Source organism: Ovis canadensis, chromosome 2, assembly GCF_042477335.2.
Source record: "Ovis canadensis isolate MfBH-ARS-UI-01 breed Bighorn chromosome 2, ARS-UI_OviCan_v2, whole genome shotgun sequence".
Taxonomy (NCBI): Eukaryota; Metazoa; Chordata; class Mammalia; order Artiodactyla; family Bovidae; genus Ovis; species Ovis canadensis.
This window is the reverse complement of record NC_091246.1, coordinates 126,466,094-126,486,113: the sequence shown is the minus strand read 5'-3', so window position 1 is coordinate 126,486,113 and position 20,020 is coordinate 126,466,094. Positions and strand designations below refer to the sequence as shown.

Here is a 20,020-nt window from a genome sequence, read left to right as displayed (position 1 = left end):
TTGCTAAACAATTGAATGTGCAAAAGTGCTGTCATTAAGTAGGTTATAATCACTTAGAAGATAAGCTTCGCTTTCTATCTTTTCCCACTGCCAGTTAACTTCTACTACAAGTCATTAATTTATTTAATTATTCTCTTACTTACAAATACTGATAGAATATATATCATGCATCAGACAATGTGCTAGTTATTACAGATACAAAGATAAATATGACACTATCCCTTACTATAGATTTCAGATTAACTGTTTTACACCGTCACTTACCACAAGTTCATCCTAAGGAAGAGGCAGATTACATATTACTGCAATCAAAGAAATACTACGGTTAGTATATGGAAAAAGTAGAGAATGAAATAAATGTTATTCTATAGTGGATGAGGAAGTTCTCAGGGGAGCCTCACCAATGAGATAATTGCTTAGACTAAGTCACATAATATAAACTGGATTTTACTTAAGAGAGGAGGGAAAACAATTCACTTTAGTATTTATCTACCTACCTCTCTCTCTTGCTTGCTCTCTCTATTGTGGGTTAGCTGATGAAATTTGTTTTAGGTCTTTTTATTTTTCTTAGATTTTGAAAGATGTTATTATTGGTATAAGGTGATAGCTTGGAATTATTTTCTTTCAGCATTATTACAATATTATTCCATGATATGCTGATTCAGATTTCCATCAGCATATAGAATTTTTGTTAAGTCATTTGTAAGTTTTTCTGTTGCTTTTTCAGAGATAATGCAGTGTTCCCCCTTTAACTACTTTTAAGATTTGTCTTTGTATGTGGTTTTCATCAGTGTCGATATAATTGTCTAAACATGCATTGTTTGTATTTATCCTAAATGAGCTCAGAAAGCTTCTCAAATCAGTTTTGGAAACATGTCAGTCATTATTGATTGCTTCAAATACTGCATTCTCTCTCCTTTTCTAAAGTCACAGGTAGGAAGAAGTAAAGATTTAACCATCAAGAAAACATGATTTTGTTAGTTATGTTTTTAATCTCTGTGCTATAATAACAAGTATTTTAGCTAAAATATGAGACGAGCTTCTCTATTTTTACTTTTGTTCAAAAAAATCAAATACCTACAGCATATAAACAAAGAAACCAAATGCAGCATGGGAACTATGAACTACTGTTCAGAAGGATCATGGAAGTATGGGATCTAGAATATGGACCCTCACCACTATGAGCTTTGGTTTTATTACCAATAAGGGGAAAGAAATGTCTTAGTTCAAAATAAGCTGGAAAAGTAGAATTGAGAGCTCAATGATAGAGACATTATATTATACTAAGTGAAAATGTAAAATAATAAAAGAATAAATTAAAAAAAAAAAAACATACTGAAAGAACAAGAGCCACGAACAGAAAACAGATTCAAGAAAAACAATTCTAGAGGTAAAGAATACTGAAATTGCAATTTACAGCTAGGGATATAGTTAAACATCAAGCTTAGATACAGAGAGACAAGAAAAGGTTAATTTAATGATATAGAATGCTGCATATATAAGAGAATGTTTAAATGGAGAAAGTCTAATGTATGAATTTAAAAGAAATTTCTGAAAAAGGAACAAAAGATAAAGCATGAGAAGCTATTTTTCATACAACTGGCAAGCTTATAAATCAGATAAGACTAATTTTTAAAGTAGAATAATAAGAAAGAGAGGAGTGATAAAATAAATATAGAAAAAGAAGAAGACAGAGGAGAAAAGAAGTAAGAAAACTAGAGGAGTTTTCCTTAAGACTCACTCAAGGAAATAGAAACTCACTTTAGGTCTGTAGTAATTTAAAGAGTGTGGTATTGATGCATGAACAGAAAAATAGTGGGGCAGAATAAAGTACATGGGAAGAGATCCACATATATGACATTAGCATATGAGTGATGTGAAATTATAAACCAGTGAAGAGGTGGACATATTATTCACACGAATAAAAATGCAATTAGATCCTCATCTAATTCCAGACCATGCACAAAAATTCAGCCCCGTTAAGTTGATGTATAGAATTTTAGGACATTTCAAATTGAATTTACATATTTTCTTAAGTGATAAAAAATATATTGTCATTTTTTGCTCTATAAGCATTATTTTAATCTAGTCTGCTACTAAGTCACTTCAGTCGTGTCTGACTCTCTGCGACCCCATAGACGGCAGCCCACCAGGCTCCTCCGTCCCTGGGATTCTCCAGGCAAGAACACTGGAGTGGGTTGCCATATCCTTCTCCAATTTAATCTAGTCTGGATAACTTTAATTCATTTTTATTAGAAATATATTTTTCTACACATGCTTTTCTTTTTCTTATGAACTAATTCTTTATTAAAAATGCACTTTCTAAAATTACTGAGCTTTAACTATTGAGTAACATTTCATCCACAATTCAATATTTTAAACATCAACTAAGGGTAAGGTACATTGATTATGATTACAAAACCCTTAAAGTTTTTCAATAATTCATTGGTTAATACTTTTGTTTCCAAAATTTCCTCTATTCCTTTTACGATCTATCATTCTAAAAATACATTTTATAAATGTATTCTTTAAACATACCATTACATCTTCATATAAATATCTGTGTTTCTTCCTCCCTCTCCCTCTCAAAAAATATTCTTCACGGTCTTCTTCTGAGCTTCTATGCCATTTTCAAATGTCATGTGTTTTGTGAACTATTTGTTTTATGGCTGTGAACATACTCCCCTAAAACTTAGTAGCTTAAAATAACTATCATTTGATTATTACTTAAAACATTATAGGTGAGATATGGGAACAGGGCACGGTGGGTTTGAGTGATCTCAGCTCCGCATGACGTCCGCTTGGCAGGACAGGCTACGTGGTTTGCCAGTCCAGCGTGTGATGAAAATGTGCGACTTTATTTATAAACTAGCAAGGATTTGAGCTGATGACAGCAGAGCACTAAAAAAAAACACAGGATGTTTCAAGATTTGGGGCCTTCCATGTGACTGCTCAGGTCGCACACTGGTGACTGTTCAGGTCTCATGCTATCCAGCAGCACGTCCTGCTGCTGAAGCGGAACATCCAATGTAGCCTCTGCACTCACATGCCAGTGGATTAAGTAGGATAGTTGGAAAGACAAGTAAAAGCACTCATTTAGGGTCATGTGTTTGGGGCCTGTTCTCGCTGTTGGCTGGGTTTCTCGGTTCTCCTCTATGTAGTCTTAGGACTTTTCTCTTTCCACATGGCTTTGCCACATAGGCTGTTACTTTGCTTTAGGCTTCTCATAGCTTGGAAGCTGGATTCCAAGAGAAAGAAAGTGAAAGCTGCCTGTCTTAGACTGAGAAGTCTACTGCATTCCATAGGGTGAAGCTAGTCACAAGGCCAGCAAAGATTCAAGAAGTCCGTAAACAGGCTTCATCCCTTGACGTGAGAAACAAAATGTGATGTGAAAGAGAAGGAAATGTGGGGACTATCAGGTTAAGTGTATAACATTAGAGATGAGACGTACTGTAAAAACAGGAGAGAGAAAGATTGGCATTTGAATCCAGGATTGTTTCATTTCAAAGTTCACACTCTTTCTACTGGTCTAAATTTTATCCCAAGGATTAGGTTGGATTTTATTCTAAGAATATATCAAAATAAAAGGGCTGGACTTTCCTGTTAGATAAGAATCCACCTGCCAGTACAAAGGATATGGGTTCAAATCCCTGATCCAGGAAGATTCCACATGCCGCAGAGCATCAGCTGGTGAGCCACAACTACTGAAGGCCCTATGCCTGGAGCCTGTATTCCACAAAAGAATTCACCGCAATGAGAAGCGTGCACACCACAAGGAAGACTAGTCCCCGCCGACTGCAGGAGGAGAAAGCCGCATGCAGTAACAAAGATCCAGCGCAACCAAAACTAGAGAGTCTCATAACTACAGGCACTTTTCTTTGTTGTTTGTTTTTGTATTTTAGAATCGTGGCATACAAGCTACACACACCAAGCTTAGTCATCATTCAGTAAGCCGAAAGTTTAACTGTAATTATAAAAATGCATTCATAACTTGATTAAGAAAGACAGCATTTTTTCACTAATTTCTGAACTAAAAGTGAGAAAAGTATATTACTTTCATACTACCAAATGATTTCTATAAAACTCAAATGACATAATATTTCTAATTATTTTTATCTTGTTGAATAATATAACTTAGAAAGCCATAGCTAAATTAAAAAGAAGGAAAATTGTTTAAAATTTTAAGAAATGCAGATAATTTTTAAAAATTAACTAATTTTTATTTCCGTTACTGAGACTAACCACTATTAATATTCTATGAATATTCTTCATTAATTTTTTAATCACTGTTGAACATAGTATATTAATTTAAAAAGCTTAGAAACATCTCTATTATTTTATTCATCAGCACCTTCTCCCTACCTTAAATTATAATTTTTCTCTATCATTACATTTGTTTGCAATCTTCTTACTAGTCTGTTATATCAAAGATTTGGCCAAATGTTAATTTCTTCAATAAAGGAAGGAACAAAGAGAGGAACTATTTTCCTGTACTAGAACTAGAGTAAATTATGGTTTTAGAGTCAAATTATTTGGTAGTAGATAGGATAAAGAATATGAAACAAGGAAACAACATTCTCTGAGGTAGAAGAAGAAAACTGAAAGAAATACACTATATTATATTTTCAAAATAATCCTACCAGATTTTCTTACACTGCTGTTTCTCAAATAATAGCAATACCATAACTTTCTTGTAAAGAGTAAAAATGAAGAACTTAGCTATAATTTAAAAATGAGTGTAAAGTAATTAGCTAGCTCATTCAAATTTTTGAAAATAAAATATTAGTTGAAATTAAATCTATGACATAGTCTTCTTGCCTTCAATAATTGTTTCCTTCATATTTTGGAATGTGCAGTTAAGTAGAATTCATTGAGTTGTTTCTAAGTGAGCATGAAAGAAAGTGAAGTGAAAGTGAAGTCGCTCAGTCATGTCCAACTCTTTGCAACCCCATGGACAGCAGCCTACCAGGCTCCACCGTCCATGGGATTTTCCAGGCAAGAGTATTGGAGTGGGCTGCCATTTCCTTCTCCAGGGGATTTTCCCAACCCAAGGATCGAACCCCGGTCTCCTGCATTGCAGACAGACGCTTTACCGTCTGAGCCACCAGGGAAGCCCAAGTGAGCTTGAGAACCTTTTAAAACCTTTTAAAAGCTCCTAACATGATATGCCATTGTCTCTAATCTTTTTTCAGTATTTTCCAGGTGGCTCAGTGGTAAAGAATCTACCTACAAATGCAGGAGATGTAGGAGACTCGGGTTCAGTCCCTGGGTTAAGAAGATCCCATGGAGAAAGATATGGCAACCCTCTCCAGTACTCTTGCCAGAGAATCCCATGAACAGAGGAGCCTGACGGGCTACAGTCGATGGTTGCAAAGTCCGACATGACTGAGCACACAAGTATTTTCCACCACTACTCTTAATATGCATATAGGCTATCTTTCAGTAAAGCTCTGTGAAAATAATACCTTACAGAGCAATTCTATTTATAAAAGAGAGAGTATTCAGATTTTCCTGTGTAATATTAGTAAGATATGCTATGTGTCCCTAAAACATATCCTGTATGTTTTCCAAGGGGAATCATACTCTGTCATAACCATTGTATTAAAAGTTCATTATGTAGCTATATCCTGAAGCAACTGTGAATGAAACATATCATTACATAAAAATTACTTTTCAATTTTGATATCTAAGCTTTATATTCCATATAGCAGATTTCTTGAGTTTTTGTATTGTATAAAATTTGTACACATATGAATCTGTGTGACAGAAAATTGTTGAATGTCTTCTTTTCTCCTTTGAAGACTTATTTTTTCCATTGCTAAAATGTAATAGGCAACACTATAATGGTTTTAACTTCCCAATACATTCTTGCTGGCTTTAAAAACTTATTTGTGAATAACCAAAAAAAAAAAAAGCACAATTATTATTTCTAGATGATCGTTAGAAAGTTTATATAACAGGATATTGAGTAGGATTTTCCTGTCATCCTATTGTTCTCTAGCTTTAAACTGGAGGTATAAAATATAGTGTACATTCTAAAATGATTCTCCTACAGCTGGTCCAGTCCTGGTTAACTCTGAAGCAAAGCAAGCCCCTGTTAACAATCCAGATAGGAAGAGACTATCTGGAAGAGGACTGGGACACAGGAAAGCAGAATTGTAGTCCTCAGCCTCCTGGGGAGTGCACTGTTTACAGAGAAATGTTCTTTCCATTTCACTGGGTGGGTGGGGCACTCTTTCTCCTGTTAAGTGGGACCATCTCCCACAAGCACAGTTACTCTGAATTGTCTGGGAAGTTGGCAGGTACTATAGAGCTTCAAGGCTATTCATGAAGCTTCAAGGCTATCTGCTGTTCCCAGAATCGTGCAAATTAAGCCCTTGTTTGAAACTCCAGTACTTTGGCCACCTCATGAGAAGAGTTGACTCATTGGAAAAAACTCTGATGCTGGGAGGGATTGGGGGCAGGAGGAAGAGGGGACGGCAGAGGATGAGATGGCTGGATGGCATCACTGACTCGATGGACGTGAGTCTGAGTGAACTCTGGGAGATGGTGATGGACAGGGAGGCCTGGTGTGCTGCGATTCATGGGGTTGCAAAGAGTCGGACACGACTGAGCGACTGAACTAACTAACTAACTAACTTGTTTGGAGTAGGAAAGGTGATATATTATCACTTTTCACTACTTGGGTGGATCAAGTCTGGGTCCTGACACTGAAGACACCGAGTCCTAACTACTGGTTGTTGTTCAGTTGCTAAGTCTTGTGCAACCCTTCGTGATCCAATGGACTGCATCACCTCAGGCTTCCCTGTCCTTCACTATCCCTGAGAGTTTGCTCAAACTCATGTCCATTGAGCCCATGATGCCAGCCAACCATCTCATCCTCTGAATGAGGATCAACTACTGAACTGCCAGGGAATTCCCAGCGATTGCTTTTAATATGTAAAACCTAGCTTTAGAAATTCCAGGTGAAACTTTTCTCTCTCAACAAAGACTCTCACTTGAAAATCAAAGCATTTTTGCTTTCAAGGTAGCTTGCAAGATGAACTCTAAAGAGTCAACATGTACACACCTATATATATTAATACATGGCAGAGAACAGAAGAAATAATGCGACCAGAGGAATGGATACAAGCAACCGTGTGGAAACAATATCTTATTTAATGCCCCAAACTGTTAACCAGAGCTGACGCAACTGATTCATAGAGCTGCAGAACATAACCAAGACTGATATCCAATTGTTTTGACTTCAACTCATGTATTTTTTTTCTTTTTCTATGTTATTACATTACTTCACTCTCACATGATCTCAGATGATTTATTTTAGACTTGTCAAGACTAGTTCTATAATAATTATGGTTATTACTCATATTTACAACTAGAATCATTACATTAGTTTAACATTTAAATGTTCTTATCAAGAAAATAAAAATAGTACTACCATATTAACCAAAATCAGCTATTAAAAGTGAAAGCTAAAGAAGTAGTCCACTCAGTACAGTTGAAAGTCTGAAGACTCTCAGTAAACAATAAATAAATGGGAAAATTGTTTCCTCTCACAAATAAAACTAACAATATGTACTAGAAATAGTTAATATTCATAAAGTGAATATTCATATTCATTTTTGACCAGGATCAGGCTAATAGAAACTAATTTCATAACTAATACAAAATAAAATATTTTGAAAAAGAACACAAAACTTGTAAAAGTTGCATTAAGACTTTTATTCTCAAGTGAATATTTAAACATTGTTTTACTTTAAATATTTACAATAAAAATGAAATTATTTTGCTATGTTATTTGAAATAATTAGTTATAATACTCTTGGCTTACTAATATTGTAGTCTACTTTTGCTTTTAAATATTATTTGAAGTAGATAATGAGACAAAATTTTTTCAATTATCCAAGTGAAAATTCAAGCATTATATCAGCAAACACACACAAAACCCCCCAGACTCCCACATGATATGTTTTGCTTAAAGAAAAAATTCTAAATGTTAGTATCATAAAAACACATTATACTTTGCCTAAAGGCATCTAAGTGATTTCTGATGTTTGGGCATTATTAAATGCTTTTTCTAGATATCTGTTAGTAGATTTTCATATTCATACTAATGTCAAATTGGAATTCGTGATACCGAGTGGGCAACTGAAGTTTTTAAGCTTATAAACTATACCTATTTTTATATTTTGTTTCATTCTTTTATATTTAATTTGTGTGTTCCTTCTGTTTCCAATAACTGTAAAATCTATTTTAAAATGATAAAAAAGCCTTCAACATACTAATCTATGCCTCCCCAAATTTAATGAATTCCAAACTCAAGAAACTCATGTTGGATAAAACCCTTTTATCTTTAATGAGAGTTATATTCAAATAAAGTCCAATTTAAATAAAGATAATTTTTTCTTGCTTTTTACAAAGTATTAGTTAAAATATATTAAATATCTTCAGTTGAACCAACTAGATTTACTAATCATCCTTCTTTATACTGCTCTGTTCCCTAGAAGAGTGACCCACTGGGACTGCATCTGATCACTCCATTGCCTTCAGATTTGCTACTGCAATAGAGTGATGGGAAACACCAGCAGCAGATGGGAATGTAGGAGGAGAGTGATGTCAGCCCAGTGATACCCCCTGTTCCCTTCCTGACTAGTCACATTTGGCTGTGCCCCTTACCTAAAAGTCACAACTTCTCCATATAGTTATCCTTTCTGGGTTCTAGTAACCACTCCTTCGTCTTCGTCTTGCCCTTGTAGGTCTAGGTGAGGCAATGGCTTCCTAAAGTATTACTCTATAAGGGTAACTGTATTTCTTAAATCTTGCCTACACCTTTAAAAATAGCCTTTTAATTAAACTCTTCTCAAATAACCTAGTTTGAATGACCTATTTATTCCCTTCCAGGATTCTGACTAATACATTCAAGTTCTCATAGAACTTTCCAAAATATCTGTATAGGTTAATGCTCTTGGTACTGATGAAATATTAAAAGTTTTTATACATAAACTCAAAGGTCAACTTGTTGCTAGTGCGTCATAGTAGCATGAAATCTAAATTGCCAATAACTATGCAGTTCTCTTTTAATATCTCATCAGCCCCTATCAAATTACCTAGAGTCTATGCTTTTCAGTAATAACTAGAGTGTTGCTTTACTGTTTACCTTCCCTCATGAACTTGTTAATCTTACCCTTTTCTGAAATTCCTTCAATATTGGCTTCACTGCCATTGCTTTGTTTCCCAACAGCTGAAATTAAATATTAACTTAAAATAATGAAAAGAGTGATGTTTCTTATACAAATATAACTCTAAGAATGTAGATTTAATAGATTCATAGAGGTTACTACATCACTCTAATTTTCTATGTACTATTAAAAATTATGAAAATATATATTGCAGGCTGTAAAGGTAGCTAGACAAAAGCAGTGGCTGCAAAATCTAGATTTTCCATTATTGTATTATATTGTTTGCTGTTCTCAGAATTCAATAGAATTTGAAACCCAAATAATGCAGAATTTAGGATACTCAAAAATGCTAAAGAGTCATGACCCCAAACTTATTGAGCTATAAGACCCCATAACTGGTACCTTCTCTCGATAAAATAATCAGCTCACTCTAAAGTTTATATTAATATTTATCACTCAGATACCACAAAATATTAAATTTGATTAAAAAAAAAACCCAAGTCCCTTAATTGATCTCCCTACTTAAAATTTTACACAGTTTCAATACCTTACCTAAATGGTCACTGAAGTGCATTTTCTAACACAAAAGTAGTATAAGATTCTGAGTAGCTCTCATCACAAAGATTTACAAGGTAAATTTAGGACTGTCACTGAATACTTACTAACCCACTAATCTTTTTGAACTTCCTAGTGTTTATCTTTCGATTTCAAGTTTCTCAGCCTACAATCATGTCATTCTCTCTGCCAAGAGTACCTGTCTCCATCTTGCCTGCCTGCTATATACCTAATCACCTTTCAAAACTCAGCTCACATTGTGACAACGTACCTGATTTCTAAATTGTTAGCACATCCTGCTCCCAATAGTTAAGGAATGTATTTCTATGTTAGTGCCTAACTTGCATTTATTTATTACACGGGTTTCCGTCTATTAGACTGTAAGTTCCTTAAATACAAAGACTGTGCTTATTCATTGTCATTTCTCCTGCACCAGCTCAGTGACTGACATTGGAGATGCTCAGTTCTGAATGCTGCATGAATGATGATGCAACTCCTGGAGCAGGCCTGTCCTCCATTATTCCTGCTCCCTAGCAGTACACTTACAGCAGTTCTTTGAACAGATAGTATTTTAAGATTCAAACCAAACTCAGTCAAATGGTAATATTAGATGAGGTGGAAGAAACACACTTCCTTACAAAGAAAGTGTGAAAGAATTCTTACAAAAGAATCCCAATTAATAATTACAAAAAAAAATGTGAAAAAAAAAAAGAAAAATCACTCTTAGAGCACTACAGTAGTGATTGCTGCAGGCAAGATTCATCAGTGCATGTTAAAGTCATTGGCCAGTAGTTTAAGGAGAAATAGGATATTTACATAATATCCAAATTATTGTTGTTCAGTCCCTAAGTCATGTCTAATTCTTTGCAAGTGACCCTGTGGACTGCAGCATTCCAGACCTCCCTGTCTGTCACTATCTCCCAGAGTTTGCCCAAGTTCATGTTCATTGAGTCGGTGATGCCACCCAACCATCTCATCCTCTGTCTTCCCTTTCTCCTCCTGCCTTCAGTCTTTCTCAGCATCAGGGTCTTTTCCAATGAGTTGGTTGTTTGTATCAGCTGGCCAAAGTATCGGAGCTTCAGATTTAGCATCAGTCCTTCCAATGAATATTCAGGGTTGATTTCCTTTAGGACTGACTGGTTGGGTCTCCTTACAGTCCAAGAGACTCTCAAGAGTCTTTTCTAGCATCACAATTAGAAAACATAAATTCTTTTCTGCTCAAAGTATCTCCTCCCAAATAATTAATTACAAAGATAAAAAGAGTAACTTTACAGTGGAGAAATCCAGTGGACACTACCTTAACCATGTTTACATCACCAGTGTGAGTTCATGTCAATATCATGTACCTTACTGATGATACAACGATGACTCTTTACTTCTGTGGTATTTTCCCAATTACTCATGACCTCAGTCTAACTATGAGGAAACAGCAAACAAACTTGATTTGAGGGACAATCTACAAAATATTCAGCTATTACTCTTCAAAATAATCCAGGTCATGAAAGACACAGAAAGCAAGGAACTGTCAGAGATTAGGGGAGACTAAGAGATATAAATGCTCTGTGGGAATCTGGGACAGAAAAGGCACATTGGTAGAAAAACTGGCAATATCTGAATAAATGCAACTGATCACTTAAAACATTAAAATAAATATACAACTGGAAATTGATACCTCTTGACCACCAGTTTAAACTTCCAGTTACAAAATAAATAAGTACTGGGAATACAATGTAGTTAATAGTATTGTAGTTAATAATACTGTATTGTATATACTAAAGTTGCTACAAGAGCAGATCTTAAAAAAATTGTAACTGTGTTAGTGATGAATGTTAACAAGACTTACTGTTGTGGTCATTTAAAAATACATACATATAGCTGATTCACTTCATTGTACAACAGAAACTAACAAAATATTATAAAGCAATTATATTTCAATAAAAAATAAATTCAGAAAGCTCTAATGAAAAAGAATATATATCTGTATGATTTTCATTATGTTGTACATCTAGAATTAATTGATGTATAACATATCTAAAAATATGTTTAACTTTGTATATAAATTTCTATTTTAATTGAGGTATAATTGAGTACAGTATTTTCTGTATTCCAGTCCCCTATAATGAAAAAGACATCTTTTTTGGGTGTTAGTCCTAAAAGGTCTTGTAGGTCTTCATAGAGCCATTCAACTTCAGCTTCTTCAGCATTACTGGCTGGGGCATAGGCTTGGATTATGTGATATTGAATGGTTTGCCTTGGAAACGAACAGAGATCATTCTGCTGTTTTTGAGATTGCCTCCAAGTACTGCATATTGGTCTCTTTTGTTGACCATGATGGCTACTCCATTTCTTCTAAGGGATTCCTGCCCACAGCAGTAGATACAATGGTCATCTGAGTTAAATTCACCCATTCCAGTCCATCTTAGTTCGCTGATTCCTAGAATGTTAACGTTCATTCTTGCCATCTCCTGTTTGACCACTTCCAATTTGCCTTGATTCATGGACCTGGCATTCTAGGTTCCTATGCAATATTGCTCTTTACAGCATTGGGCCTTGTTTCTATCACCAGTCACATCAACAACTGGGTATTGTTTTTGCTTTTTTCTGGAGTTATTTCTCCGCTGATCTTCAGTAGCATATTGGGCACCTACTGACCTGGGGAGTTCCTCTTTCAATCACCTATTATTTTGCTTTTTCATAATGTTCATGAGGTTCTCAAGGCAAGAATACTGAAATGGTTTGTCATTCCCTTCTCCAGTGGACCACATTCTGTCAGACCTCTCCACCATTTCTGCTTTATTGACTGTGCCAAAGCCTTTGACTGTGTGGATCACAATACACTGTGGAAAATTCTGAAAGAGATGGGAATACCAGAGCACCCAATCTGCCCCTTGAGAAATCTGTATGCAGGTCAGAAAGCAACAGTTAGAATTGGACATGGAACAACAGACTGGTTCCAAATAGGAAAAGAAGTATGTCAAGACTGTATATTGTCACCCTGCTTATTCAACTTATATGCAGAGTACATCATGAGAAATGCTGGGCTGCAGGAAGCACAAGCTGGAATCAAGATTGCCGGGAGAAATATCAATAACCTCGGATATGCAGATGACACCACCCTTATGGCAGAAAGTGAAGAGGAACTAAACAGCCTCTTGATGAAAGTGAAAGAGGAGAGTGAAAAGGTTGGCTTAAAGCTCAACATTCAGAAAATGAAGATCATGGCATCTGGTCCCATCACTTCATGGCAGATAGATGGGGAAACAGTGGGAACAGTGTCAGATTTTATTTTGGGGGGCTCCAAAATCACTGCAGATGGTGACTGCAGCCATGAAATTAAAAGATGCTTACTCCTTAGAAGGAAAGTTATGACCAACTTAGACAGCATATTAAACAGCAGAGACATTACTTTGTCAACAAAGGTCCATCTAGTCAAGGCTATGGTTTTTCCAGTAGTCATGTATGGATATGAGAGTTGACTATAAAGAAAGCTGAGTGCTGAAGAATTGATGTTTTTGAACTGTGGTGTTGGAAAAGACTCTTGACAGTCAGTCTCTTGAACTGCAAGGGGATCCAACCAGTCCATCCTAAAGGAAATCAGTCCTGAATATTCATTGGAAGAACTGATGTTGAGGCTGAAACTCCAATACTTTGGCCATCTGATGTGAAGAACTGACTGATTTGAAAAGACCTTGATGGTGGGAAAGATTGAGGGCAGGAGAAGAGGACGACAGAGGATGAGATGGCTGGATGGCATCACTGACTAAATGCACATGGGTTTAAGTAAACTCCAGGAGTTGGTGATGGACAGGGAGGCCTGGCGTGCTGGGGTCCATGGGGTGCAAAGTGTCGGACATGAGTGAGTGATGAACTGATCCTTATAGCTTATTATTTTATATGGAATAGTTTGTAGCTCTTAACCATCAAATTTCTTATTTCTTGACAAAAATGTCAGAAATATCTCTTAATTTCTCAAAGAAAACTGTACAGTTATAGTCTGTTTTTTTAGCCAAGGTAACTATTTTCCTTTTATTTTGGCCCATATTGATTCAGTTTCAAAAGAAACTCACATAAACATATCAAAAGTTTGAATAACTTTACATGTTTCCATATACCACTACCATATATTTTATATTTTCTTGCCAGACTATGGGCTTCCCTGCTGGCTCAGTTGGTAAAGAATCCACCTGTAATGCGGGAGACCTGGATTTGATCCCTGTGTTTGGAAGATCCCCTGGAGTTAGACTACGCTAAATGCATTACATTTATGAACTCTGATAATTTTGACAATTATGTTTCAGAAGTGAGGAATCTAATTAAAACAAGAGAAGTTATTTGTCCAAGATTCCATAGCCAGTGTGGCATCACACATAGTTGAACTCATGACTATTACTTCAAAGTTCATGCTTTAAAACTCTATGCTGTGCTTTTTCCTTCAAAAATCAACAGCCTCAAAATTTACAGTTATAAGCAATATCTGAAACTTATTTTGGTAAATCGAATTGAACCTGTGAAGGCTTCCTTCAAAATTTAAACACTCTCTCATGAAGTTAAATTAATTCTACCTTTCACTTACACTTCACTAATTCTTCCCTAAGCCCACGGTAAAGTGCACAGAATTTTCAATAAAAACAACTTCATTTCCTTAAGTATTTTATTATCTTCTTAACTTTTATAATGTATAGATTTTCACACAGAACATTGTATTTATAGACAGTGGTGTTCATCTTCAAGTTTTTAGCAATTCATTTTGTGGAAAATAGATGATCCTTACCTACACTATTGGTATATGTGAAATGTCTGTGTGATTTTGAAATTGCTTCTGGAGAGCTTCATTTTTGACAGTGAACAATGGGCTCACACAGTTACACTCACTGAAAACCATCCAATTTCCACTGAACTGATGGCACTTTCTTTGTGTGTGTTCTCAGGTTGCCAGGCTAGAGAGATTGTTGACATGGAACCAACATGACAAATCCGTGTTCTAGCAATTCATACCATAGATTGCCTTTGCAGAAGAACCATGGTTAGTACTATTTTATCCCTGTAATGAAAAAGAGACTCAGTGTTTTGTGGTTAGATTGTGATAGGAGCCAATGCCCCTTTGCATTTTAAAGGATGATGACATTTCCCCAAATCACATCATGTCAAAATGAAGTGTATAGGTGCCCTCACATGCTTTACATTTTTGTCAGGCCCTGCTCATCCAGTCTGGGTAAATTCTGATATAAAACTTTGAAAGGCATTTAAGAAATTAGTATTCTCGTGAAAGAACACAAATCACAATTTTCAAATCAAAGGTTTTCTTGTGCCCCAAATCACTTTTAGACAATCTAGAATGTATTATTTGTTTCCACCCTAATTAAAAGAAAAATACCTAGTTCTTTTTGCAATAAGATTTGTTTGTTCTATTTCTTGTATTTTAAGTATGTGAGTCTTCAAGTGGACAAAATATCTTCTGAATTCTGCAGCTTCTCGTGAAAATAAAACTACTTTGAGCAAACTTTCCAGGCCTCCAAATGCTGAGGCAGGAAAGCGTATCTCAGGAGACCAGCCCTGGTCATTAGGCCAAGCCTTTCCATAAAGCTGCTACAAGTTTTTCTCTTTTGATCATGACTGGCTTCCTCACAAGGCACTCACTACAGTCTCGGATGCATGTGAACTGGAACTAGACGTGGAAACCTGACCTGGATCAAGATCTTTGTTTTCCCCCTTTTCTACTATAAAGTCAGGCTGTGACATTCCAAGTGTTGTTTGTGCTCTGTAGTTATTGTAGAATAAAGGCCTTTTCATTCTCAGCAGAAAACAAGGCACCCAACGAGTGACAGTTTTATGGGCTAATGGGCTGGAAGGTAAAGATATGATATGAATGGGTGCAGAAGTCCACTCTTTTCAAGATAGAAATGCATCTTCTGTTTCAAGATCAGAAGAAAAAATTGAATAATGAAGTGATTCAAGTAGGCTGACATATAAGTTTAACACAATTCTAACAGAAGAGTTTAGTGATCAAAGGTAGGAAAGAAGAAGATATGATAAGGAAACTTAATAGAATTATTCCAAAGTTCACTTGGAAAAATAAATGAGAGAATAATGATGAAACTTTTGATGAGGAAATAGTTAAAGGGAACTTACTGAACACATATTTTGAACAATTATAGGCTAAGGCAATTAATAATGTTTTATTGCAGGAATATACTGAAAGATAAATGGCAAAGGACTGCTGCTAGCCCATATGGTAGTTTTGTGCAAATTAGAAAAACATTGAGAACCCTTCCAAGGAAGCTCTGCAGGTGTTTAGCTAAGAGCTGAGGGTGTCTTTATAGTTAGAAAAGATTCCCCTTTCTACAGACTAATGGATGAGCTCCACTGACATGGCTGGAAAGGAACCCTGGTTGAATTTCAGTCTGTATAACACCTATTTTGGTGGGAGTTGGAAGGAGTCTTACTGCATTCTCTTTATTGTTTTATCACACCTGGAAGCTCATAAACAGATCCTATTTTATATCTAAATTAATATATGGTAAGGATTACTTTGGGCTTCCCTTGTAACTCAGTTGGGAAAGAATCTCCTGCAATGCAGGAGACTTGGGTTCGATTCCTGGGTCGGGAAGACCACCTGGAGAAGGAAATGGCAACCCACTCCAGTATTCTTGCTGGAAAATCTCATGGACAGAGGAGCCTGGCAGGCTACAGTTCATGGGGTTGCAAGAGTCGGACACGACTTTAGTGACTAAACCACCAAGGATTACTTCTAAGATCACTGGGAAAAGAATGGATCATTCAGTAAATGGTATGTTCCTATGATGCATGTGAAGACTTTTCAAATGGAAATCTGAATATTTCCTGTAAGTAGAATTAGGCACATTGTAATGGTGGTGCCCTGCCAGAGCCTCTGTAGCCCATCTCCTTGCTATCCTGCATCTTCAGTTCCTGGAGCATGCTATAGATCTGATTTTAAATCTTGTTCTATTTCATTTTAGTGTTTTTAAAAACTTGGTTCTGACATCTTTGAGATTGTTGTACTTCTAAGATATTTCATAAAGCACTTTGTATCAAAAGTCAGGTTATAAAAATTAGCAATAGCATGTTTAGAGATCTTAAACATTGGGAGGTAATATAAAGACAAGTAATCTTTAACTCTGTACGTAATGATTAGAAAAAGACAGTTATGGGGATTCATGCATCCCCATTCATTCATTCATGATAGATGTACTTTACGGTTATAATTTTTTCTGTTTTTGATAACTTCCAAGTCTCATGGAAAGGGAGTATAGAACTCTAAAGAGAAGACTAAGAAATGCCTTCAAGAAATTATTTTAGTGGCTAATTCAGGAGGAGGCTGGTGTAGTAGATAATCCCTATTCTGAAGGAAGATATCTCTGAGAACCTGGGAATTATATAAAAGTCCAATTACGTAAAAAAGTTCAGGCTACTTTCAACATTGAGTAAGATCTGAAAAGGTTTGGAAGAACTTCTCTTTAAAGATATCAGAGGCAAATGAATAAGAAATAAGTACATGCTATGAAATTTTCCATTAATTTAAATGATGGAGCTTATGCTTGAGTTCTGCAGCCTTTTTTATTCGTATGACCTACTCTTTCAAGTGGGGCCAGAGTACTGAAGACTAAACTAGTGTTTTTCAAAGTGAGGGCCATAGATCCCAGTGATTTGTTGGTGTGTCCTTGGGAGCCTAGAGTTCTGTATTTAATTTTAAAATATTGTGTTAAAAGAACATACCTATATATTTATAATTATATAAGCATGGATTTGGTCATCTGGTCAACCTCATTATTCCTAAGTATCAACGCTGTGGGCTATAATTTGATTTATTCTTATAATCATTTTAATATTAATTGATCACCTATATGACATCATTTATTTTTTAGTGGTTGTTTGAAAATTAATTGTTTAAAGGTTATTTACAGAAAAAGCAACAAGCATTGTCCTATGATTAATGTTTTAAATGTAATTAATTTACTGCTTGATTGTTGTGATATAAAGTGGAAAACATAGTTGAAAAAGGACTCGGCCTACCAGCTAAGAGCTTGGTTTCTGGTCCTAGCTTTAGTACCTAGAAACAACGAGATTTGGGGAAAATCAATTAAGATTCTTGGACTTCAGTTGCTTGTATTTTAAGTAACGGGAGTTTGACTGGAGCTGGGTAATCCATAAACTTAGAGTTTGTTTGTTTGTTTGTTTGAATAATTGTGATGTTGTATCTTTTCTAGTGGAAAAAAAAAAAACATTAGGGAGAAGAACACTGATTCAGTTAAGGTCTTTGGGGGAAATTTCTAGTACCATCTTCTCCTAGTTATAGTCAAATCTAGTGGCATACAAGAACCAAATATTTATTGAATACCTTCTCTGTGCCTGACACTAGTCTAATTCCTGTAAATGTGACTGTGACTCTGTGAGTTCTATTATATAACTCCTTTTGGCAGCTGTTTTGCGACTGATGTCCTAGGGCACAGAATGAGTTAAGCACGGAATCTGGAAAGGAATATGACTAGTTTGATTCTAAGCCCTGGATTCCACTGTAATACAGTATATTTGTTAGTCCTGCAAAAAACTCCCTTTTGTTTCCCCTTTCTCCATCTGTTTTCACGTTCAAATAAAAAAAAAAGATAGTAAACTAAATTCTTCGCGGCGTCCCCCAAAACTTTGGTAAATGTCCTCTCATCCTCAAAGAATCGCTTAAACGTGTTAGTGAAAATGGTTTGTTGTTTTCCCTCGAACCCCATATAGAAGTCTTGAATTGTGGAGGTTAATATCTGAATGGAGAAAATGAGCATGATCTGGTGTTGGAGGTATTTTTTTTTCTTTTCTTTTTCTGCTTTTTTAAGGAATAAAGAAGTGCAGAGATTCAGTCTGTTTTTAAAAACTGAGAAAAAAATGAAAAAAAGTGTTGGGGTGCGGTCAGAGTCACAGCAACTGTGTTAATGCTTTCCTGATAAACGCTGCAATGGTCTACTCGTATGTGTGCTTTTTTGACATTTTTTTTTTTTTTACCTCCCTCTCCCCTTGCTAAGCAGCAAAAGTGTTTTAAAATTGTATTCGGAAACACAGAGAGATAAGGGAAGGCTAATAATCGCGATCCGGTTCTTCAGGGAGGAGGTTCAAAAGGAAACGCGGCGGGGGGACGAAGAGGGGGGTGGGTGGAACTGTGTTTTGGCTTCTGTGCCAACTAAGAACTGGGTTAGGTAAAGGCCTAGCCTTCTCCACATTCCTCTCCCCCTTGGGTCCTTCGTGCAGATGCCAGAGCACCCAGTGGGCCCCTCGGAGACGAGCATCCAGGACTGAAGAAAGTCAGCGAGCTGGAACACAGGCGTCCCGTTTGGAAGTGTCCAAGGAGACCGCCCCAAGTGCGCCAGCCGCGTCTGGGAGACTTTCCTTCTGGCCGAGAGGGGGAGCCCCGCGTTCCCAGCCGGGAGCGACCCGGAGTCCCGAGCCTCGAGCCCCAGCCGCCAGCCCGCGCCAGTAACGGCTTCAGCCGATTAGGAAGAGGAGGGAGGGGGCCGCGAGCGCGTCGAGGGAGGGGACGGGAGCCGGAGGGTCCCGAGGCCAGCTCGCCGTTGACGTAGAGAAACTTTCCCTCTCGGCCACGGAGACGGCGCCCCGGCTGTGCCTGAGCGGAGATCGCCCGGTCCCGAGGACGCCCGCGGCTCTCCACGCCCCTGCCCGGAGCCTGACCCGACTGTATCCGTCAGGAAGGTACGGAGAGACCGCGGTTTCCTCTGAGGGCTTCCCGGGTGGCCGCGCGTCCCGCCAGGTAGCAGACAGTCTCTTTTAAACTGACATCCCGAGAGGCGGCGGGCGGTGGTCAGCCGCGGCCGGGTGGCGGGGAAGGAAGGGGTAGCGCGGTGCTGCGTGCGGCCGCGGGGCAGGTTGCAAAAACTGGGACGGTGAAAAGCTCAGGGAGTCGTTCCGCAAGAAGGGCGGCTGAGACCTGTTGACGACTGCCTTGGCAGTGCTGCCGGGATGATGACGGAGAGTCTCCAAGGTCGGGGACGCCGCGGTCTCCCGACTCCTGGAGCCCTTTGTGGTAACTTTGGTCCCGGGGGGCCGGGGCCGGGGCCGGTGGGCAGGAGCTTGGCGGGACGCCGGCACATCCGAACGGCGGAGAGTGTGCGGACCAGACGGGGCTGAGCAGGCAAGTCATCACCGGGTCACCGCGAGGCGACCCAGGAGCGAAACTTCTTCCAGCGTAACCTCCCTTTTGTTGGCTCCGGCAGTGTGTGGGGGTGGGGGTGGGGAGGCGCGAAGCTCCGAGGCCGGGCCGCCGATTCTTT

General features: G+C 37.5%; 1 protein-coding gene across 16 annotated transcripts in view; it reads left to right on the top strand.

Annotated features, from left to right (window-relative positions):
- The first annotated feature begins 18,842 nt into the window (after positions 1-18,842).
- Positions 18,843-20,020, top strand: part of GULP1 (GULP PTB domain containing engulfment adaptor 1) — a 329,862-nt gene continuing 328,684 nt past the window's right edge. For 7 of the 16 annotated variants that reach the window (XM_069577026.1, XM_069577024.1, XM_069577013.1 and 4 more), the window contains exon 1: positions 18,843-19,442. The gene's annotated coding sequence lies outside the window, so the exon portion shown is untranslated. Of the gene's footprint in view, positions 19,501-20,020 lie in introns of all 16 variants that reach the window. The other 9 variants (XM_069577023.1, XM_069577025.1, XM_069577019.1 and 6 more) reach the window with 4 other exon arrangements.